Here is a 6,805-nt window from a genome sequence, read left to right as displayed (position 1 = left end):
CAACTTCCAATGCAACACTCAGCGCACACCCAATTTTTTTTGATTGGTGATAACCCAACATGCCTATAAAACCCACCACATCCATACAATTTCAAACACCTCTCCATTGGACCATTGGAGTGGAAAACATGAGAGTGAATTTAACAATACCCACTCGATGTGCTTGTGGAGGTTCATCCCAATCGACTTTATGTCAAAATTTTTGGAGAAAAGAAATCATTCAGTTTGAAATTCAATAGAAATGAGAAAATTTATTTTCAACACTCTCACCCAGTCTAATGGTAGCTACAATGTTGGGAGTATGAATGCAAAGAGTTCAAAATAAAAAGGATAATTAGATATCTATGTTAAAAGCACTAGAACAGGCTTTAGCTATCCATGTTGGAAGCACTAGAAAATGTTGTATCATATTGATGGGGATCAAATAATTTTGAACCAACATTTTGTTGTAGATTAGGGAAAAACTTTTCAACCACATTGAAGCATGATCTATCACAAAATAACTATTTCCTTCACTATTATCAGCTATATGGTTCAAATCTTTTACACAATTAACAAACCAACCAACCACCTACTTTTGCTAAAAGGCAAGGACTTTGGTTGCATTGCAACCCTTGCTCTATAAACCCATTTTAGCTTTGAGTAAGTTTGTTTGCATAAGTGAATGCTTGAATCTATCTAATTTGTTGTTGTAAATGATATTTCTTGAGTGTTCAAAGTGTGGTGCAAGTGTCCACTAAGGAGTATATCTTTTTGAAGAACAATCTCAAATAGCTTTGCTATGTTCAGAATAAAGTAATACTCTAAAAGACTTGAATTACTTTCATTTGGGATGTTTATTGATTGAATATATACATGCTATCATATTAGTTATCATTTTACTTACAATTTCAATTAAGATAATGACTATTAGAATTTTAAAAATACTTAAAATTTAGTTACATGACAACTTTTAACTCATTATTATGATCTATCATTAAAAATAAGATCTTGATAATAATTTATAAAATCGATTTCAAACCACAACAAAAAAAAAACAAAAACAAAATTTCAAATATACAATTATATTGTCCATCCTAAATATACCTTACAGAAAACTTGTTTGTTTATTTATTTACAATTAATAATGCATTTGGGGAGGATGCCTCCAAATTTGCTATATTCCTCCAAATATGTCAAAGAAATTATTAATTTCTAAATAACAAACATATTAATCTCAAACCCTTGAATAAATCTCTGCTTTTTATTTCGATTCCTGCTCTACGGCTTTGTTCAGCCAATTTTCAGCCTCCGCCATGAAAGAAGGGCTGAGCCGAATCATCAGAACGCAGAATTCGTGCTCATCCAGAGCTCCATCGCCGTCCAAATCTCCCTCCTGCACCATCGCTTTTATTTCCGAATCAGTTAAAGATTCAACCCCTAAAATAACAGAATTTTTCCTCAGGCTCTCCTCAGTAATCAAATCTAACAGGGGATCTGCCAAAAGGCGAAACCCTGAACACAACTCTGTCATAAATTCGGGCTCTTTCAATTTCTCCGCCATAGTTGGAAGAAAATCATGGAATTCCGCCATTAAATTCTACCAAAAGAGGCCTTCAGAAGAAACCTAAATTATAGCTGAATTCTGAATTCTGTGAGAGGATTTCAGTATGAAATACAATGCAATGGGGGGTAGAGTATTATAGATCCCATCACCGACGCGTCCAGAGAAATTGTGTGGCCGGACAGCGGCAATGCATGACAAACCGACACGAAATTACTTCTCGCCGTCCATCTTGCAAATTATAGATGAAATTTTGACGAGAAGCTTTGTGGTTTTTGTAATTGTAAATTGACTTCTTTTGTTCAAGAGTAAATGGCTGATATTTTGACATAGATCGACCACAATTTTTCGTTTTGTTTTCAGTGGAAACTTCAAAGAAATTTATGGGAAAAGATCTAGTTAAGTATCTTAATTTTGAGGTTTTTAAAATCTTATTTAGAAATTTTAGATCACTTTCATTTTTAACTATTTGTTTGGTGAGTCTTCTACTTATTACTAAAGTTTTAGAGTCACATCGTCAAATATGATGTTTTTCAATTAAAAAGTAGCCAAAAGGGGGTCGGCCCTTACAAAAGACAAACATACAAACAACCAACACATTACCACCTGACAAAATTACCCCTTACCACTACTAATCCAACCAAAAACAACACCTAAAGGATCATTAATTTATTTTTACCAGGCAACACATTACAATTGCCATTAATAGTACTACTTAAACTATAAAAGTTTATAAACAAAGACAGAACTACCTTAAACCATATTAAGTTCAGTAACTAGGAAACCATAAAACACAAGAAACCAAGGAGAGCAGGCCCTAATTAGGCTTCTTCTCATCCTTCCCTTTAAGAAGGATGTTGGCCCAGTCCTCCACCAAGAATCCAAACAACATTTTGGAGTCTTCATGAGTGAGGTTCCCCTCCTGGTTATCCTTTAATAGGTGTAGGGTAGTGGTCGTCGCGTGTGTCACCTTCATGGTGAACTTTGCCAAAAGTCTTACTCTTTCCTTCAAGACATGCACTCTCTCCCTCAACTCCTTGTTAGCTAGCTTAGACATCTCCTTGGGGACCTCTTGCTTATCACTCTGATTACCATCTAGAATGTCCTTCTCAATTCTCTGCAAAACCAGGGGGTCAGAGATAATCTTATCTTTATGAACAACCCTAGTAGGTGAAGACACCATCATAGGGGAGGGGGCTCTTCCACTGTATCAAGGAATTGGTCCTTCATGAGGTCCACACAACCCATAGTAATTGAGGCTGAGACATGGTTCCTCTCCTTACTACTTTTGGTCATGCCACCCGAGCTAGATTTTGAAGAGTCTAAGACTTCCACCTCCCCTTCGTCATTATTCCCCACACCATAGTTAGAAGTCTTTTTGTTTAATTTGTTGTTTGGGGTGGGTCATTTCCTCAGAATCTAAGTCCTCCTCCTCCAAGGTTGTGGACCTTAACTTCCTTTTAGCATTAGTTTTTGCAATTCTTCTAGATCTTTGCCTACTAGCTCTCACCTCATCCTCCAAGTCTTCCAACACCTTCTCCTTCCATTTCTTCGATTTTATCTTTTTACTAGGGGGGAAATCTTCTTCTCCTCCGGGGACCCACTAGCTAAAGGTTGGGGGGTAGGGGCTCTAGGGCCAGTAATTCTCAGAGGACTATGGTGGGGGTGGGGGTTATGGAGAGTCGAGATATCAATCTCCATAATCCTAGGGGGTAATAGGGCCAAGTGGAATTGATATAGATAGAACATCAACCCCTGATGGAGGATAGTAGAATTAACCCCCTTTTTCATCTTCTCCTTAACATCAAAAACCGTATACTCTAAATCTTGTAACAAGAAGAACAGAAGAGAAATATAATCACGATAACGGAAGTGATTTAAAAGAGGAAAACGTTAATAGTAACAAGCACCATACCTCCCTTCAAGGGTCAAATACTTCATCAGAACCAAGCAAACTTCATTCCGAGGCTTTGGAAGTTTCTCTTGCAAAAATCCTCCGCAGTGGCAAATGGGTTCTTCGCCCTCTAGAAAGAAGTGATTTAAGCTAGTTTCATTAGTAACCCTAGTCACCTTCTACCACTTTCTCCCTTTCATCGCTAGGCCCATCGCCAAGGAGATAATTTCCTCGAAAATTTAGAACATAATTCCATTAACAGTAACTTTCCTATCCTCCGAGGAGTTAACAAATTGTTGAGAACAATTCTCATCAAAGCCATTCAACGCCTCCCTTAACATGATCAACATACCCTCTTTAAGCATGTACCAAATAAGTGGTTTACAGACACTTTCCTCAATCATAATAAGCTCAATATGTAGAAGATCTCTCCCCATATCAACAAGCTTCACTAGAATTCTCTCTTCTTTCAAAACTATAAACCAAAGTCAAATATTAATCCAGTCACACTTATGTGAAAAAATGGGTTGCACTAAATACTCATAAAGGCCTTTTCTCTCATGAATGCTCATGTTGCATCTTGGCTTGGTTATTTCGTGCCAACTGTCATTACCCCAAATCTATTCTTTTCCACCATTCCCAAAAACCCGAAACCTTTTAAAAATTGAATTTTTACTTAGCACCAAGTACGAAGATATGCACAAGAAAATCATAATAAATACACCCATATCATCCTTTGATATACTTTCTCTTTCGAACAATACGAACTTGTACATCATTCCTTGCCATCTGTCCATAGTGAACTGACCCCATCAATCTACTCATCACCGAGTTGTTATATAAGTAGTAAGTTTTGTCAAGGTGTCCAAAACAACCAACAAAAAGTAAGCCCAATCATAAACACCCCTATACTTGGACAACTGATGTGAATTAATTTTTAGATTAAATGACACATTTCATTCAATAATGAAGAGTCATCATTAGCAAAAACATCATAAACACCCCTATACTTGGACAATTGATGTGAATTTCTTTTTAGATTAAATGACACATTTCATTCAATAATGAGCAATCATCATTGGCAAAAGCAACTTTAAAGTCACAACTATTGTACAATGTTGTTGAAAATATTGAATATTAATTCAAAAGTGTGGATATTGAGTTAACAACAATCATGCATTTGGTCCTCTCCCTTATCTATATATTAAAAGTCATTTTTTAAAAATAGAAATGCATGTCAATGTATATAGAGATGTTGACATCTCTACTTTTATATAATCGATTTTGTCCACAAACTTGACCCAAACATATCTCTACAAGTTAAACCTTGGTGGATGGCTTTCAAAATCCTATTCCATCATTTTCACCACTTGTGAAAGTTGTCCTTTTGATAAATATCAAAAATAAAAGGTTGTCTTTTTAATTAAGTATTTATATAAAAATATTTAATATTTTAAGGAAGCATATAATTAAATTTGAAGTTATACTTATTTTAAATTTATACAAGTAAGGGGGTGTCATTGGTGATGAATGTGTCTATAAAACAAATTAAAAAGTAATTGATAATAGTAAGATGACACTTAGCCATTTTTTAAACATCTGCTTATGTTTTACATTTGTAGTTTGTTGCATTTAACCATCAATGTTGGTGAGAGTCACTTATTTTAAAAGAGAATACATTCAAATCAAATGTCAAATCAGTTGGCCAAGCTTCCATATATGGACGAATCTAGTATGTCAAAATCATTAATGGGTTAAATGCGGTTCAATCTTATCTAAACGCACTAGAGGTTAAAGCTTGGTGGATGACTTTTAATATTCTATTACATCATTTTCACCAATTGTGAAAGTTGTCCTTTCAATTAAGTACTTTTATAACTAATTTTAATATTTTAAGTGGATGTATGTAGGAGAATCTTTAATGTCAAGTCATTAATGGCTTAAATATGGTTCAATCTTATCTGCAAAGGATTTGAACTGCAAAGGATTTGAATTACAATGGATGACATAATCAATGAACATAACACCATTCTTATCACTTTTTCTTAAATAAGTGAACTATAACCTTTCAGTATTCTACCAAGATATCAAATTATTTACAAATCTAAAACTTAAAATTAAATACTTGTGAATTTAATACAAATCAGAATAATTGTTGTGAATTTGATAGATTAGATTCTCCTTTATATTGTTTCTTGGCTGAAGGTGACTTTTGATTTAGATGTATTCTTGCAATCTAATATACATATATATTAAACAAAAAAAATTTGAAAAGTACAACACATAAAATTTATATATGCACCTTGCTTAAGGAAAACTATGAACTCGTTTATTTAGATTTTGTGGAAAAAATTAATTACAACATAAATTATAATACAATTAGACCATCCTTGTATGATGTGATTGGATGAGAATATTAATTGGTAACATAAAAAGAGCAAAAGCATGAAATTGTTCAAATGAAATAAAGTTAGTATAACTAATATAGAAAATTTAATTTGAACATTATAAAAATTTAAATCTATTTTTTAGAATTTTAGTTAAAGTAAAAAATTCTTATTATTGATATTAAAAAAAAGTTTATGCATGAATTTTATGTATAGATAGATGACATTTTGAATAGTATCTAATGTTATTCCAAGAAAATGATTTGGTCTAAAGAAAAGAAAGAAAGACAATAATAACTATATGTAATTAATTTATCATATAAAAATAAATTCATCAAAATTTAATGTATTTTATAAAATCTATAAATAAACAAGAGCTTTCGTAGAGCTAGAGTCCTTGCCTATACGATATACATTGATTGACACCTTTGTCCTATGATTTTGGCTTCAAAATGGAGCAATATGGAGTACAATTCATGTGTGTCTTCCACCATACAAGATTTACATTGAGAAAAAAGTCTAATTTATTATGGTTAGTGCATAGTTAAGGCATAAATCATATGTTGACTTCTTAAATTTTTAATTATAATTAAGCTGAGAGGCTTTCTACAGTGGCAACAATCTTCAATGTAAACATTTTCTATTTTGAAAAAAAATTGACGTTCATTTATATGTCAGAAAAATAAAATAGAAATAGACTAAATATAATTTAAATCATGAAAATTACAAGTAAGGCAGATCAAGAGTCTTGAATCATCATTTCCTCATGCCTCTTAGACTAACATAAATATGCGATGATGAAAATTATGGGATTATGAAAATAGGTGCGTCTAAAAGGATATCTCTCAGCTTATTTTATATATATATACATACATACATACATACATACATACATATACATATACATATACATATATATATATATACATATGTATGTATACATATACATCTATATATATACATATGTATGTATACATATAC

At 32.8% G+C, this 6,805-nt stretch overlaps 1 pseudogene across 1 annotated transcript; it reads right to left on the bottom strand.

The window, feature by feature from the left end:
* Positions 1-1,048: 1,048 nt before the first annotated feature.
* LOC149558372 (calcium-binding protein KIC pseudogene) lies at positions 1,049-1,796 on the bottom strand (annotated as a pseudogene). The gene has a single exon (XR_016365028.1). The product of XR_016365028.1 is annotated as a calcium-binding protein KIC pseudogene (transcript).
* Positions 1,797-6,805: the final 5,009 nt, after the last annotated feature.

Source organism: Cupressus sempervirens, chromosome 5 (genome assembly GCF_028749045.1).
Source record: "Cupressus sempervirens isolate cs-2001-9-10 chromosome 5, ASM2874904v1, whole genome shotgun sequence".
Lineage (NCBI taxonomy): Eukaryota > Viridiplantae > Streptophyta > Pinopsida > Cupressales > Cupressaceae > Cupressus > Cupressus sempervirens.
Note: the sequence above shows the minus strand (reverse complement) of the source record. Positions and strands in the feature narration are given on the sequence as shown.